The sequence below is a fragment of the Macaca mulatta genome, chromosome 8, assembly GCF_049350105.2.
Source record: "Macaca mulatta isolate MMU2019108-1 chromosome 8, T2T-MMU8v2.0, whole genome shotgun sequence".
In the NCBI taxonomy this organism is placed as follows: domain Eukaryota; kingdom Metazoa; phylum Chordata; class Mammalia; order Primates; family Cercopithecidae; genus Macaca; species Macaca mulatta.
This window is the reverse complement of record NC_133413.1, coordinates 150,208,977-150,225,793: the sequence shown is the minus strand read 5'-3', so window position 1 is coordinate 150,225,793 and position 16,817 is coordinate 150,208,977. Positions and strand designations below refer to the sequence as shown.

Here is a 16,817-nt window from a genome sequence, read left to right as displayed (position 1 = left end):
ATAGGTATGAGCCACCGTGCCCAGCCTAAAATGATTTGTTGAATGAATAGTTTCCATTTCAATGACACAGCAAACAGAATGGCTACCAGCTCAGTTGCGCTATGCCTAGTGCCGTGATGAATGTGTGAAAGGAGCTGCAACTCACGAGATGAGTCTGCAGCACAGCTTGGCTCCTTTTCCAGAGGCAGCCCTGCACAGACCGTCTGTGGTGGAAGCAGGGGAGGGGCACGCCTTGGGCAAGCCTAGGGTCAACTCACCCTTTCATTATCCTTGTTTTTGTTGCAAATCACCCTTTGGAGAGCATTTCAGGGATTGGTGCAAGGCTTGCTGAGGTATCAGAATCCAGCTGTGTGAGTTGGAGTAGGAAGAATTGGGTGCAACAGTTTGATCCCCATGAAGGCGAATGACCTGGGTTGTCTGGGCAATCTCTTCCCACCAGGCTGATAAGCATCCGCCTCCTCCATTCTGTCTGGAGGAGCATTTTTAACCAATTTGGCTGCTTTGAGAGTGAGGCACAGGCCAGAGAAGCCCAAGGCAAACGGCTTTAGATACCCAGTGTAGGGGATGGGAGTGGAATATCTGTGAAATGCAGAGGCCAAATGAACAGATATGACTTGGAGAACGGAGGGATATGGACAGTGTAACCATGACCTCGGTACAGGGGGCCTCGTGTCCTCGAACAGCTGCCTTCCCAGGCACAGGGAGCCCAAGCACAGCTTGGGTCTCAGGCTGTGCATTGCCAAGGGGTGTTGAGTCTTGCAGAGAACTGTCACCCTCTGCAAAGTGAAGAGGCTCCACAGTAGCGTCAGTATTTGTCAGTTTTATTTGGGCTTCACAAGCAGGACAGCATAAGGATTTTAGGCACAGTGGCCCTGTTTGGGTGATCCCACCTAGAATACAGTCACACTGGGCTTTGTTCTCCATTTTCAAGACTGCCTTCTTTCCAGTAAGGAGGAGTTGCCTTCAGCTGACCTGTCCTCCCTTTCAGGACAGAGGCGGGACTCAAGCACTTGACCTGGGCTGTGTGGGCCCACCCTTCGGCCTCTCACAGTGGCTTCTGGCCTATTCTCAGGCGTGCTTCCTAATGGAGCTCCGTCATATCTCCTGAAAAAAATTAAATGTCTTTAAACAAGATTCTTTAAAAACATAGCACACTGTGTTTTTCTAATCGTTATGTTTGGAGAAATAGTTTTCTCTAAATGAATTTTACTATAAATGGCTCTTGCCATCAGTACAGCTGATTCCTTGATCATTTTAAGTAAAATGCAGGGTTGCATTTTGTATCTGCCTTGAGGGAATTTGGCTTTTATAGCTGTTTGTAATAACGTGGTTCTGAGGCCTTTAATCTCCCGTAGCAGGGAAGCCCTGCCAGCCACAGAGAGACGTCCTGCCTTGCCAGCCAACAAGGCCGTCACATCGCCCTGGCTGTTTGGCCTTCGATGGGCTGGGAGGTAAGGTGGGAAAGGCACAGATTTGATTGCTGCCTCCCAAATCCAAATCTGATGGCCTTGCACACCTTGGAATGACTTCGAAAGTAGTCGGGGTTTGACACATAGGCAACACAGACTTCAGATCTGGATCACGAGAGTGGGGAATGGCCTTTCCCAGCATTCACGGCACTATTTCCATCTTCGTGTGTGTGCATGCATATGTGTGTGAACATGCACATGGATCGACGTGCGTTGTGTTTGTGTGATCAGGTACATGTTGGACATATACACACTGTATTTTTATCGTGATGATTGTGCGCATGCGTAGCTTATGTAATCGAATCATAAAATTACAGAGCTTAAGTAACAGCTAAAACCCATATGGCACTTACTAGATGCCAGGTACCGTTCTGGGCAATTTATATAGATTTATTCCCTTGACTTTCACAACAACTCTCTGAAGTAGTTTTATCCACGTTGCACAGATGAGAAAACAGGGAGGCCCAGCGAGGTCACCTCGCTTGTTGTAGGTCACCCAGCTGGTCCGTGGCAGAGCGGGAGGCACGAGCAACTGCTGCCGTCAGTGCTGTGTGCTCAGCTCCATCTAGGAAGAGCACAAGAGCCTCTGGCTTCTGCCATGGCCTCACATTATCCCCACTTAACAGAGGAAGCCTATGGAGATGGCAGCATTCCTGGGTCTCACCACTGATTGGTACCCATCGCCCCATGCAGAACTCTGTCCATTTCACCCGCTCTCCATTGTGGGACTCTGGAATAGTCTCACCCAAGCAAGATTTGTAGCAGTGAGCCAATTGCAGACCTCTCCTCTTGGCAGCACACCCCACTGCGTGACGTCTTCTGTCCAGTTGGGTCTCTGACACCAGGGAGCTCAGCCGAGATGCTGGGGGCACTTACTGAAATGAGAGCAGCAAGAGCATCAGCATTCTGAAAGTTCATGATGCAAATTAGAAAACAAAGTCATGGCAAAGAGGCTCATTAATCATTTAAAGCAGTCTTTCCATTAGTGTAATTTCTATTTATGACAATTCACTAATTTATTTGATCTGCAGTGGGGCTGGGCTGAGCCCCTGCACCTGTAGTCATTCACTCCCAAGCTTGTGCATGGGATGCAAACAGCCTATTTTCGAGCAGGGAGAGATGACCCGTCTGAAGGCACCCCCTCCCCAGAGCACCCACTTCATGATGCTCAACCCAAATCGAGTGTGAAAACCTTCACACCAAATTCTCCATGACAGAGCTCAAGCTTTTGCTCTGTAGACTTTGGATACTCACCAAATGTTCTGAGCATAGCACTTACTTTTTTTTTTTTTGAGAGATCAGGCTCACACACCTCAGGTCTACAGGTTCCGAAGAGAACCTCACAGATTCCCATCTGGCTTCACGTTCCCCAGGAGCAGAGTGAACCGAGCAATCATTTTTTCCTAAAATGCCAAACCAGGTCATGGCAGACTTCAGTCACATAAATATAGACAGGATCTCAAAGCTGCCCCATGGTTTCAAGGCGCACACGGGCTCAGGGTCTAAAAGGGGAAAGGGCAACAGGAAAAGCAAGCTGTACGGGAGCTTGTGGATTGTGCTAGGGTGTTGGGACTTTGTCCTGAAAGCAGTGGGTCGCCCTGAAGGGTTTTGACCCAGCGAGCGACGGGATCACCTTCACCGTGAGGAGGACGGATGGCTCTGATCAAATGGTGGAATGAAGTCTTCCTTTCCACCTGCTCCTGGCCTGGCCTTGTATGTCTAGAACACGTTTGGTTCTGTGGGGTTGTGCTCCCTGCCTTTGGAAATTAGGCACAAGAGTCTCCAAATGTACATATAGGGCAGTACAGGTCTGTTTCTGCTTTCTCTCCTGGCCTCCTGCCCTCAGCCCTTGGTGAGGCCTTTAAAGGGTGTCGAGTTGGAATGAAGGAAGCCAGCAAGGGACAGGATTCTTGCTGGTGTATAGGTTACCTGACTTGTGAAACTCATTTCTGCTCTAAAGGGTTACAGTGGAAAACCAGAGCAGTGACCCTTCTCTGAACCCTGCAGTTTGCAGAGAAGGAAGATAGGATGGGGCCTCTCTCTTGTGGGTAATTATGGAAGTATCCAGTATAGCTCAGGGCACAGTTGACCATTGAACAACACAGGTGTGAACTACGTGGGTCCACTTAAGTATAGATTTTCTTCCACCTCTGCCACCCCAGAGATAGCAAGACCAGTGCCTCCTCGTCCTCCCCTTCCACCTACGCAACATGAAGATAAGGATGAAGGCCTTTATGATGGTCCACTTTCACTTCATGAATAGGAAATGTGTCCTCTCTTCCTCATGATTTTCTTAATGTTTTCTTTTCTCTAGCTTACTTTATTGTAAGAATATAGTATGTAATACATACAACATGCAAAATATGTGTTAATGGACTGTTTATGTTATCTGTAAGACTTGGGGTCAGTAGTAGGCTATTAGTAGTTAAGTTTTGATACAGTCAAAAATTACATGTGGATTTTCGACTGTGTAGGCGGTAGGCACCCCTGACCCCATGCTGTTCAAGGGTCAACTAAATATCCTTTTTTGTTTGTTTCTATTTTTTTAATTTTTTTTTTTTTTTTTTGAGACGGAATTTTGTTCTTGTTGCCCAGGCTGGAGTGTAATGGCGCGATCTTGGCTCACTGCAGTCTCTGCCTCCTGGGTTCAAGCAATTCTTTTCCTTCAGCCTCCCAAGTAGCTGAGATGACAGGCGCTCACCACCATGCCTGGCTAATTTTTGTATTTTTAGTGGAGACAGGGTTTCACCATGTTGGCCAGGCTGATCTTGAACTCCTGACCTCGGGTGATCCACCCACCTCGGCCTCCCAAAGTGCTGGGATTACAGGCGTGAGCCACTGCACCTGGTCTGTTTCTGTTTTTTCAATGTGTGTTTTTTTCTCTTCAAGCCAGATTTTTTAACTTACGGAAGGGATTGAGTTCTCATACTGTTGGAGAGAGCGGAGTATGACATATGCAACTTTTGTAAACCTCAGTTTCCCCTTTGCAGAAGAGCCACATCCTCTGCATCTTGCATGTGGTGGGCATGAGGCTCGAATGTGGCTCTGAGTTTAGCATGCTGTGTAATCTTTGTGGGCTGAACACACACATAAGACCACTACTCTGAGGAAGCATGGCTTCCTCCAGTGCCAGCTACAGAGTAGGTGCTCAGTAAATGTTCCTGGACACAAGCTTGTGTGGGTGGACATTCGTTGATAAACTGGCCTTGCATAGGTGGTAGCTGAAAGCTACCATCAGGTTCCTTCTGCATCATCCCTGGAAAAAAATTCATTCATTAAGTTGACTTGTACTTCCTGCCAACTCTGTGGAAATGAATTAGAGACTCGGAGACAGTAAACTTCCCTCTTATCCTCAGGATGCTCACCGGTTTCTAGTTTGGGAAATCAGCCATGGCCACAAGTATCTGGAGCCCAGGGTGGCTGGTGCTACAGTGGGAGTGAGGCATAGGGCCCAGGGCCAAGGGGCAGCCTACCAAGTGCTGTGCTGGGGCTCCCTGCCTGCCAGATTTGGGGCTCCTCTTCCTGGGCAAGTCACCACCCCTTGCCCCTCTTCTAGGAGGAGCCCCACTTGCACAGGCCACTTACTCCTAGAGTTACGCATCACCATCTCACTGGCAGGGGATGAGCTGACACCGTTATTGGCCTAAGCCAATAATGCAGAGCACATCTGTGTTCCCACTGCCTTATGTCCTCCCCCAGAAAACTTTATGTGTGACCCCACAGGAGAAAAAGGCTTTCCGAGTCCAAGAGGCTCTTGACCTCTTCAAGGGGCCAACACAAGTGCCTCTAAGGTTCCACAGCACCCAAAAGTCTCTGTGCCTTTAGTGCTACTTTGAAGGTGAGCTCCTGACCCTGTCACTCTGGCACGCCGTGGACTTCAGACTGGTTGCGCTGGAAACATGGATTCGTGAGAGGAGTCTGGACAGGGAAGGGGGCACTACTCTTGGAGCAGCAGACCCCAAATTTGAATCCCCACTGGGGTGAGTTTGAATCTACCCGCTTCTGGCTGTGTGGCTTTGGGAGCATTACCTAATATCCCCAAGGAGGCTTCCTAAACCTGAAGTTGTTGTGAGGACTAAGTGGGATGATCTCTAGGTAACTGACACACCACAGGTGCTCAGTGAAAGCAGCAGGCATTTATGGAGCCTGTATCGTGTGGCAGTGACCAGGGCACTGTCCCTTCCTCTCCCAGGGCTTGGAACCACAAGCAGTCCTCTGAATTCTTTCTTTAGTGGATTGGATTGCATGTTTTCTGTTCTTCGAAGTAATATTTTCCCATGGGAAGGCCCAGAAGCTAAGCAGTTGGGAAGGTGGGGCTGCCTCCTCATTGACCTTGCTGGTTTGAGCAGGGATGGCAGAGGAAAGTTAAACTGAGCAGAGATAGCCCCAGCCCCTGGACCTCATGGCTCACTGCCTCCACAGGTGTTTGACCAGCAGGGCATGTGGGCAAACTGTAATGGACTCCAAGTAACTCAGCCACATCTCTGAGGCAGAAAGTGGCAAGCTTGGAGGACACTGTGAGAGGAATTTGTATTTCCTTGCAAGGGCGTTAGAAACTGCCTGTGGGCAGCTCCAGCTATGAGAACATGAGCTGGGCTGGGACGTGCGTTTTCTTAGCGCTCAGGCACACAGGGATGTCAGTCATTAAACAGTAGGCATGGGTTAGGGGACTTCTGTGAAGCCTGGGTTGGCCCCAGCAGTGATTTCACAGTCCTGCTGCCAGTGTCTTCATCTCTGTCTCCTGAGAGGCAGGGACAGAATGGTGGGGGTAAAAACCTGTTGACGGTTTGGAAACTTCATCCCCAAGTGACTAGGAAGAGCCTTGATGGGAGGCAGCTGTTTCAGCACCATGGAGAGCTCTCTGCTGGGCACCCCTTGGGCTGGAAAAACACTGGCCAGGCTGGGTGTGGACACTAACCCAACCGCTAGCCAACTGCGGGGCCCTGGTACAACCTGGCCCTGTGGATGGCAGGATCTTTGTCCAGTGGGACTCATGGCTCCTAGTTTTTAGGTTTACTGTGAGGAATCAATACAATATATCGAATAATCCCTGAAAGCCAGAGAGCAGAGTGTGGGCTCAGGGGTCAGCCTGCCTGGGTTCAAGCCTAGTCCCTGTCACTTGCTAGCGGCATTGGCTTTCTTTTTCTTTCCATGAGCCTCAGTTTTCTAGAAAAATCTTTGAAATGAAAATAACAGTACCTATCTCATACACACCATATTCTGAAGTCTTAGCTTGAAAGTAGTGAGTATTGCAGTGAGAAGATGCGGGTTGGACACTTACCCAGGGCGTCCCTCCAAGCAAGCACCTTGGAAATGTTCTCTATGGTGGCAATAATGATAGGAACTACTATTGTCATCATCATTATGGATTGACCTCTTGCTCCAAATGCCAGGGTCCATGTATTTAAGAGACAGTAGCCACCCCCATCACTGCCACCATCGCCACTGTATGTTGTAGTATTACAACTGTGGCTGTAGTCGCTGCTGACCCTTCAGCCAGCCTTGCCATTCTTGTGCACAGGCTGAGATGCAAGACTGTTTGGGTGGCTTACAGGGCTGAAAGGAAGTCAGATATGCATGCAGGTAATTAGCTTTATTAGCTCAGCTGTATAATTTTATGGCTTACGTCCGAAAGCAAATTAATATAGAAATATGCTATTGGAATGGCTTCCAAAGCTCCAGCACCATTTGGCAACTTGGTAATTACTCACAGGCGGACTTGCTCCCCGGACTAATCACTGCAGAGCTTCTCAGCCTGGCCGGGCCTGTTAGGCATGGTCTCTGCTCTGCAGGCACGGGGCTGCTGCCTGTCTCCAAAGCCTGGTGTGAGATTTTTTAATGAGAGTAATATGCCATAGTCTAGGTCTTAATTTCATGAAAGTGAAAATAAACTCCAAAGAGAATCAGGAGGGAAAACAGAAAGAAAGAAAAACAAGTATGTGTGTTTTGAGCCCAAATGTGTCAGTGACTTGCCTCCGTCCCTAGAGCCTCTCAGTGCTGACCGGGGTGAGGCTACACTCGAGTGCGGCTGTGTCCCAGCGTCCCAGGCCTGTAGCGAACTGTCAGCATTTAGTTTTGTTCATGGTGTTACCAAGGGCACATTATTGTTTACTTTTGTTATACTAATTTTTGTATTACTTTAAGTAAGTGCACATGGTTCAAAATTGTTTTAAAAAATAGACATTCCCATCTGCCCTGTTTCCTCCCCGCCTCCCAGAGTGCCCACTTTTGTTTGCTTCTTATAGAAACTTACAAAATTTATTTCTGAAATAATAAGTACATGCAAACACACCCTTTTTACCCCAATTTTTTTTTACACAAAAGGTATACATTTTACATCTTGCTTTTTTCACTTACTGCATATCTTGAGAAACTTTTCGTATTATTTCATAGACAATGTTCTCTCTCCTCTTTCCTGCTGCAGAATGTTACCGCAGAGCGGGAGCATGCCTGTGTGCCCCCGCCTTGTCAATAGGGATGCTTTTCCACTTCCATATTGTCGCCAGTCTGGCAGACGGGCTCTTGAGGAGGTCCTTTTCCTCTGGAGATGTCGTTTTGCAGCAAACAGCCTGGCCTCTGGAGTTAAAGCGGCTCCGGGGGGGGGCCGTTCTGTCCCTGAGTAGCCTGGGACACATTGTTGAGCCCTCTGCTTTCTGGTTCTTTCCCTGAGTGAGAGTGGCAGCTGTCCTGGCCCCACCTGGTTGAAGGGAACGTGCCCAGCACTTGCTGTAGTGCTCACTACACTACAGGCATGTCCCGACATGTCTTCCCTTTCCCCTTCCACTCTGGGACCCGGTTGGACGACTCTGAGATTGAGAATGGGCCAGTGGGAACGTTTTCTTCACTGAGAATTGGTCACTGCTCTGAGCATGACTTCGTGTGCCTGTAAGCCATGTGGGCCATGAGATGACAGCTGAACACCAAAACCAGAAACAGTGAAACTGAGCTCATCTTGCCAGCACGGCACACACGTTTCCACTCTCCCCTGCCTTTGATTGGAGTGAGTCACAGCATGGCTCGCAGGGGTCTGGTCAGGAGCAGAGGAAGGGAGATCTGATGTCTTTTTTACTGAAGAGGAAGTTGCTCTGTTCTGTGGTGGCTGCAAGGGAAAGAGAAGCGGCAGCCCCACTTGCTTCCGCTGCAGGCACTCTAGTTCCCGGGGTCCAGTCCCCTCACACTCTGCAGGGGATGGCGTTTCCTAGGAGGGGTGGCATGCTCGGGGCCCCACAGCAGTGGAGCTGAGCCCAGGCCGATGGTGGGGCGGGGGCTTGGGGCAAACTGACTCAGCAGAGCTGACCCCTCCTGGAAAGGACAGCATCCCCCAGGATCACCCAGTCGTGTGCACAGTGACCAGTGGTCTCATCGGGGGTTGGCATTGGTCCACTTCTGGGCTTCCGCCCTCGGGAGGGAAACAGCTTTGCACACTGCTTGGTGAGGGTCTTGTTGGTGCAGGGACTTGACTGGTAGAAAGTGCAGGGCACTGCCCTGAGTCAGCCTGAGACCTTCTAGAAGCTTACCCTAAATCAAAATTAATTGCTTGAAACCTCTAAGAATTCTCATAAAGGGCACTGGCTGTGTTTTCCCGCTGGCAGTGTCACAGCACGCAGGGCTGGTGTGGCCGATGGAGTAACAGGGATTGAGGAGGCAGCCGCAGGGTGGCTCTGGGCAGGGATGCGGGTACCAAGCAGTTGCCACAGAAGAATCCACAGGGCTGGTCGGAGTTATCTGGGAGCAGGCTTGCATCTGCCCGATGCCCCTGTGGGCAGGGAGGAGTTCCACTCTGTGAGCATCACGTGGTGCTAAGCGACATCCCAGGCCGGGGCTAGCGTCCTGCCTGTCACTCAAAGCCAGTGAGTTGTTTGACCTTCCTGAGGCTCGGTCCCCTCACATGTTAGACGGTACTGGCTGTGTGTGCCAGCTGTGTGCTGAGGGACAGCATCAGTTACCTCCTGGTGTGCCAGGGTGGATCGTCTGGGAGCCACTCTTTTCCTCATGCTGAAGACAAGTTGTGGGTGCACTGCCGGTGAAGGGCGGCTTTTGATGAAAACCATCCTTTTCTTTATGGCTACATTCATGCGGACTTGCCATGCGTGCTTTCATTACATTGTTTAGTCCATGTTTATGGAGCTACTTTTGGTCCCAGGAGTTGCATGAGACATGAGAGCTTCACAGAAAGGTGCTCACAGTGCCTCAAGGGAAAGAGACATGCAAGTGTCAACTGCAGCGTTTTTGGATCAGGCTTGAAAGAGCATTGTGCAGACCGCCAGGGCAGGGCGGCCATGTGGCTGTGCTTAGTTGGCTCCCCTGAGGGGTACGGTTGTGCTGGGTCTGAAAGAGAGGAGTTGACCAGACAGAAGAAGGGAAGGGACATTCCAGGAAGAGCTGGGCACAGAGCCTGGAAAGGAGAGAGCAGGGTGCGTCCAGGTCTGCAGCACGCGGTGAGGATATGGAGAGTCCACCATGAAAACAGACGTGGAAATGGACAGTTAGCATGGAGTCCCTGAAGCTCCACAGGAGAGGCATCTCGCAAGGCTGTGGGGCACAGAGGAAGGAGCCCCTCGCCGGGGCTACGAGAAACGTGGCACATCTCCGGTTTGTAAACCCTTGGAGGGCAGAGTGAGTTACTCTTTAACTCCCACAGGGCCTGTAGAATTAGTAAGGTTGAAAGCCTTCCCCTCTATCTTTTCATCCTCCTGATCACCTGCAGAATGGGCACTGGGGACTCCCTCTGTCCAGAGGAGGTGCCATTGTGGACTGAGGCTGTGAACACTGCACCCAGGGCCCCTTCCCCGGCTGGTAGACGACTGGGTGCCAGTGATGGTGCAGCTTCTACAGCAGAGGGGTGCCTGTGGTTTGACACACTTCCACAGTGGAGGGATGCCCGCGCCGTGGTGCGGCTTCCACAGTGGAGGGACGCCCGCGCCGTGGTGTGGCTTCCACAGTGGAGGGATGCCTGCGCCTTGATGCGCTCCTATAGTGGAGGAGTGCCCAAGCTGCTATGTGCTTCTGCAGTGGAGGAAAGCCAGAGTGGTTTCAGAGCAGGTGTGGGTCAGGCTGGGACAACCTTAGGAGCCCTGGAATTGAGCAGTTTTGGAATACACTGTACCGTTTCCAAGAAAATAAACTGTGGGTGTCTGTCCCAAACCTGTGGTGCATGTTACCCGTGACTGGGAGATGTCATCATCGTAATGCATGCAGGGCCAGGGCCAGCCCTCTGGCCTGTTCTTCGTCTTCCTCTGTCTCCACATTTTCTCCTGCATCTCTTCTCTCCTAGTGGGGCCCTAGGGCCTCTGCCTTGAGATTCTTGAGGACAGACAGTCCTGAGAGCTAGACCATCATCAGTTCATCTGCAGCAGGTTCTCCTTCACCTCCTCTCCAGAGAGAGGCAGCTGGAGTCTCAGGGCCGCCTTGGGGCTTCCCTCCCTGTGCCCTGACCTTCTCCTGGGAGGGTCCTGGTGTGAGCCATTGTGATGTCCCTTGGGTACTACATGGGGAGGGAGGGCCCCACGCTGGGGTGGGGGCCAGAGCAGCACAGCAGTGCAGGAGACTTCCCCGGCCGGGAAGGAGCAGGGCCCCGAAGCTTCTTAGCAGCCTTGCCTTTGTGCGGGGCTCAGGGGGCTGCGCCGCATGTGCTTGTGGCGGCCTGTATATGGATATGTGGCCATTCACACTGGCGTGCACGCACATATTCACACAGAAACATGACATTGGGGCCTGGTATTGTTGCCCAGTTTCTGTAACTTGGAGGCCGTTGGCAGTGGCTGAGAATGCAGCCTCTGGGGTCAGAGTGGGCTGCTGTGTGGCATGTGGCCTTGGCCAGGTTCTTGACCTTTTTGTGCCTCTCTTTCCTTCTCTGCAAATTAGATAATGCCTACCTTGTAATGCCATGATGAACGTTATATCACTGAGCACGTGTAAGCTGCTAGAGCGGTCCCTGCCTGCAGCACGCACCCTGGAGATGGGAGCTCTTGGCTGTTGGTCTGCCCACCCCCACAAGTGTGCAGATCCATGGGGTTATGGTGGGCTCTGCAGTTTTTGCCTGCCCTCTAAAAAGCCCTTGAACCCCGAGTTTGATGATGCCTCATGCATTCAGGGAGCCCCAGGAGGGAGCAGGGCGCAGCCAGTCCCACCTGGCCTGTGGCCACCAGACTAGGAGCTCCAGGAGGGTGCAGCATGTGCCGCTGAGCTGGGTTCAGGGCCCTGCATCCAGCACAAGGCCCAGCCTGAGTGTATGAGCACGTGCATGGGGAAGCATAGGCATGGGAACCACACAGCCCTGGGATCACATCCTAGCTCCAGCCCTCACCCAGTAAGACTGCAGGGAGGGTGAAGTACAGGCCCCTGAACTGAGCACCTGCCCCCTCACCACTGGCCAGGTGTCCCTGGGCCTCTCCGATGTGCCAGGCACATGCTGTGCTTCCTCCTCTTCCTTCAGAAAAGTTCTTTAATCTTGGCTGATGCGATTCCCTTACTTTCACATTCCTCACCTTGACGAGTAATTTAATATGGTGCCTTGAGCATTAAAATGGGGATATTCAAATCTGTGGGTTCAAAGGGAGAAAAACAATTCACTCATTATCCATGAAAATGAAACCCTGCAATGCCCTGCTCAAAAAGACACAGACCTTCCCAGCCAATTAGCTCTTAATACTAAGCAACTCCTCTTAAGAAAATAAAATTTCTGGGAAACTGAGCGTGGGTTGCCATTTACTCAGGAACTTGGCTGTGGGCGGGGTAGGGGAATGGAGACCCCTTCGCCTCAGCCGTAGTGAAAGCAGGTGGCCTAACCACTGAGCTGAATAGTGGCCCCTTCTCGAGAGCCAGCACTCAGGCACAGACAGCCAGATATTTTCTAACCTCACTTGGGGCCTGAATCGCCTGAACTAGGTGCTGGGTTACGAGAACAAATGTTTCCAGGAGTGCTCAGTCCCTCAGGGAGACAAGCCTTCGCCTTCCCTTATTTGAAAACTGAGAAAACAGACCCGGAAGGGGCCCCTCACAATGGCCTTTGACCCCTCGTCGCCCAGCCAGGCCAGCCCTCGCTCCACCTGTGAGCCTGCCACATATCTGGATCCTAAGGCCCTCCCAGGAGACGTCTGGGAACCTGGTTTCACCACGAGTCTGGGAGTGGACTGCCCTGGGCAGGCAGACATGGTGTCCTTGGGCCCGGCTGTTTCTCCTGAGAAGGGTGCAGTGGAAGGGAGCAAGCTCAACCTCTACAGACGTCCCTGGGCCTGGAACAGGGCACCTCCTTAGCCCTGATGGGGTGCTCTGAATGGACAGCCCTAATGCCCAGATGCCCATAGGGCCTGACCTCCCTGTTTTGACTTAGGGCTTGGAAAGGGACCACGCAGCTCATGCCTAAGGTCCCAAACACCCTGGACATCCAAAGCACCCACTGGGTTCCACCTATGCTGTCTTCTTGAGGGAGAGACGGATTTGCTTTTGCAAAAAGATAAGGGAGCTGCAGGGCACTGCCTCCTTGAGGGGTGCCTCGCTGCTGCTGGCGCTCAAAATAGGCCTGGGGCTGCGGCCTCCATCCTCATCGTGGGAGATGCAAGAAGGCAGGACCCCAATCCCCAGTTGTTGCTTCCTGTGCCTACTGCCCGAGAAGGGGCACCCCTCGCAGAGATGCAGCCTGACTGCCGAGGGAGAAAATGGCCATTGATGCAACATGAATGAACACACGGGGCGGCTGCATGCTTGACTGGGGGAAGCTGCCTGCAAAGTTGCTTAGGAAGGATGAGGGGGCCGCAGGGGGGCCGTCCTTGTCAAGAGCTTCCCGAGCTCCCGCCATGGCCGTCTTCTCAAATGCCCCTACCCTGTGAGATTTCTCAGTTCTCTGTCCCTGATTATGGCTTCCTCCGGGCTTCCTTAGCGTCGCTCCGCTTCCTAATTATAGCCTCCCTCCTAGGTCGGCATTTTAAGAAAATTTGCTGTCTTAACTATGCTTCATTGTACAGCTCAGGAGTGTTAAATATTTTCAAATTATCATGCAGCCATTACCACCATCTGCTTCCAGAACTTCTCACCTTCCCAAACTGAAACTGGGCACCCATGAAATGCTCCCTGCCATTCCTTGCCTCCCTGCCCCCGGTGCCCACCATCCATTCTGTCTCTGGATCTGACCACTGTGGGTGCCTCAGGTCGGTGGAATCGTAAGTGTTCGTCCTGTTGTACCTGGCTTGTTCCCTTTGGCATCATGTCCTCAAGGTTCATCCATGTTGTAGCACGTTTTCAAAATTTCCTTTTCTTTAAAGGCTGAATAACATTCCGTTCTGCAGATAGATCACATTTTGTTGATTGGTTCCTCTATTGGCGGACTTTTGGCTGCTTCCACCCTTTGGCTATTGTGAATATCACTGCAGCGAACATGGGTTTGCAAACATCTGCCTGAGTCCCTGCTTTCAGTTCTTTGGGTATAAACCCAGAAGTGTGATTGCTGGAGGTCACCGTGTTCTGAAGGGCCGTCTGTTGGGTCACAGTCAGCTCCATAACCCCAAACCCTAGCTCAGGTAGCTACCTGTTAACTATTGAATGAATGAGGATTGTCACAGGTCAAAAGAAGATAATTAAAAGTTCATTGCAGAGTATTTATCAGTAGCCATATCAATTCAACAGACATGGGCCGTGTGTGTAATGAGATGGAGGAAATTTCGTTTGGAGAATTCTTCTAAGGAGGGAATTATCTGTGCAGGAAACACTTTGATAAATTGCTTGCGGAAGAGTGAGATCCCCAAGGGAGTTGGAGGCAGCAGAAATGATGGCTGAATTCCTGGGGCAAGGAGAGAAGTTTCTGCATCTCCTCTGAGATGGAGGAGGAACAGGAGAGAGGAGAAGAATGGGGATGAGGCTGATGCTAACGGTAGGCGACACTTACTTAATGCTACCCACAGGTCAGGAGTATGATTCTGGGCACTCCTCGTGGCGGCCCTGTGAAGTTAGCACTGCTAGCATGCTCGTCTTACAGATGAAGAAAGTGAGGCCAGGGACTTTAAGTAAATTAACCAAGGCTCATCAGTGGCAGTGCCAGGATTCAAAGTTGGGCTGAGTCTCCAGAACCTGCCCTTTTGGGCACCAAGCTCCACGAAGAGAAAAGAGGGAGCAGAGCCAGTGAGAGCAGGAGCTGTTTACTCAGGGCCGGGGCAGCTCTGCCGGCCTCAGAGCTTCAGCCACAGCTCCCAAGCCCTCAGATTCTCTACTGAGGGAAGACGGGATGAGTTAGACATTTGGGTTGCTGTGGAATGAAGCAAGCAGCATGTGTGGACTGGGGCCAGGAGCAAGAAGACCCTGAGCAGTGAAGCCTGAGAATGTGCAGAAGCCGTCAGCAGGCCCCGGGCGTCAGGTGCAGGAAGGTTTGCTGAGTGTCACAGCCACTGCGCTGTGCTGTGTGTGGAGGGGCTGCAGGCTGTGCTGCTGAATGAGGCGTGGCACCTGCACTTCCACCTGGGATGTTTGCTCATTTGGTGTTCATTTATTCATCAGGCAATATACTTTGAGCAACTGCAGTGAACCAAACACTGTTCTAGGCCCTAAGACCAGGTCTCTGCCTTCATGGAGCTCACAGGCTAGGGCTGAAGCCAAGAAACAGGAAGATGACCACGTCTAGCGCAGGTTGTCAGGGGATGCATGCACGCCTTCTGGAGGGTTCCTGTAGAAGCAAGGTCAGGTTGAAACATAACGTCAGGAAGGAGAAGAGGGCAGGGAAAGACATCCCAGGCAGAATGCACAGAGTGTGGGAGGGGAGGCTTGGAATTCAGAGAGAGCACACAGTATTTGGGGAGAATTGAAAGAAGTCCACAATAGCTAAAATAGGGCCGGGTGCTGTGGCTCATGCTTGTAATCCCAACACTTTGGGAAATGGGCAGATCACTTGAGGTCAGGAGTCTGAGACCAGCCTGGGTGAACATGGTAAAACCCCATCTCTACTAAAAATATACAAAAATTAGCTGGGCGTGGTGGCGGGTGCCTGTAATCCCAGCTACTTGAGAGGCTGAGGCAGGAGAATCACTTGAGCCTGGGAGGCGGAGGTTGTAGTGAGCCGAGATCGTGCCACAGCACTCAAGCCTGGGTGACGGAGTGAGATTCTATCTGCAAAAATAAATAAATAAATAAATAAAATAAAATAGGACACAGGAGTGGGCAGGGGTTCCTGAGCCCCCAGGCCAGCATGTTGCTGACCTTAGCCTGTACTGCTGCTGGTGGCTGTGGTGCTGTGGCCAGCTGGCTCTCTTGGGCAGCCTTCTTGTCTGGACAGCCCTCTCTGGCTAGTGCATTGGACCATTGATGAGGGGGATGTGCCCGCTCTGCTCAGCACTTCTGAGCCCGACTCCCCCACCAGCCAGCAGGAGAGACCCAGGGGCCTCCGTCCTGCTGTCTCTCGCTTGCAATGCTTAGCCTCTGCTCCATTCTACCTCAAACTGCAGGAGCTTTGTTCTCACAGGACTGTCCCCAGGGTTGGCCATTGCAAGTCTTAGGTTTCATGTTGCTGCCTTCACCAGAATGTGAACCTCTCAACTTCAGGGTGCGTGGCCTGCCCTTCCTTCATCCTCAAGGCCATGCCACCCACTGTGCCTGGCATGCTTCAGATGAACTGGATGTGTTTGTTGAATGGAATTAACATGAAAGGAAGAAGGAAGGTGGGGTGTTTTTTCCACTTTTGCAATCACTAGAGAATGTCAGAAACTAAAAATTTACCCTTTTATTGCAACTTAAATATGGTGGCTTTAACTTATGTAGGAAAAGGGAAACAGGTTTACAGATCTGTTTTGCGAATCACATTGGCTGTTTAATACTAGCGCAAGGGAGGTTTCTGTTTTCTACATTTTTAGACCTAATTACTTCATCCACTGATACTTGCTGAGAGACTTTATGGCTTCCTCGATTATGAGCTCTCTTAAGTGAGCTCGTTCTTAATAATATGTGTAGTTACATCAAGACGGATAACAGGACCGACGTGAAACCAGCATGAAACTGACGTGCGTCAAGGAACTCACGAGTTGTATTGAACAGTGAACCAGTTTGCATGTTTTATTAAGGAAAAATAACCTTCCATTTCTCTTTATTTTCCCCAGCAAGAATAGTTATTGGATTAAAATTATCCCAGTGGATTTCCCTTTCTTACATAATAGTAGTTTAATTTACTAGATTTGAGGGGTAGAAGGAGAAGCACTTGCTGTTGTATATGCCCCTAATATCCACATACCCAGGGTGATGTCATAGTGGTTGGTTAGACAGTCCCTTCAGAAGAGGGGAGACATCTGCTCTAGGAGGTTTCCCATCTGAGGGTCTCTGTCTAGAGACTTCTAGATATTCTCCTGTCTCTGGGCTCAGCAGGAGCTGCGTTTT

General features: G+C 51.0%; 1 protein-coding gene across 9 annotated transcripts in view; it reads left to right on the top strand.

Moving 5' to 3' along the window:
* TRAPPC9 (trafficking protein particle complex subunit 9) overlaps positions 1-16,817 on the top strand; it is a 732,314-nt gene that overhangs the window by 567,224 nt on the left and 148,273 nt on the right. The gene's annotated exons all lie outside the window — the stretch shown is intronic.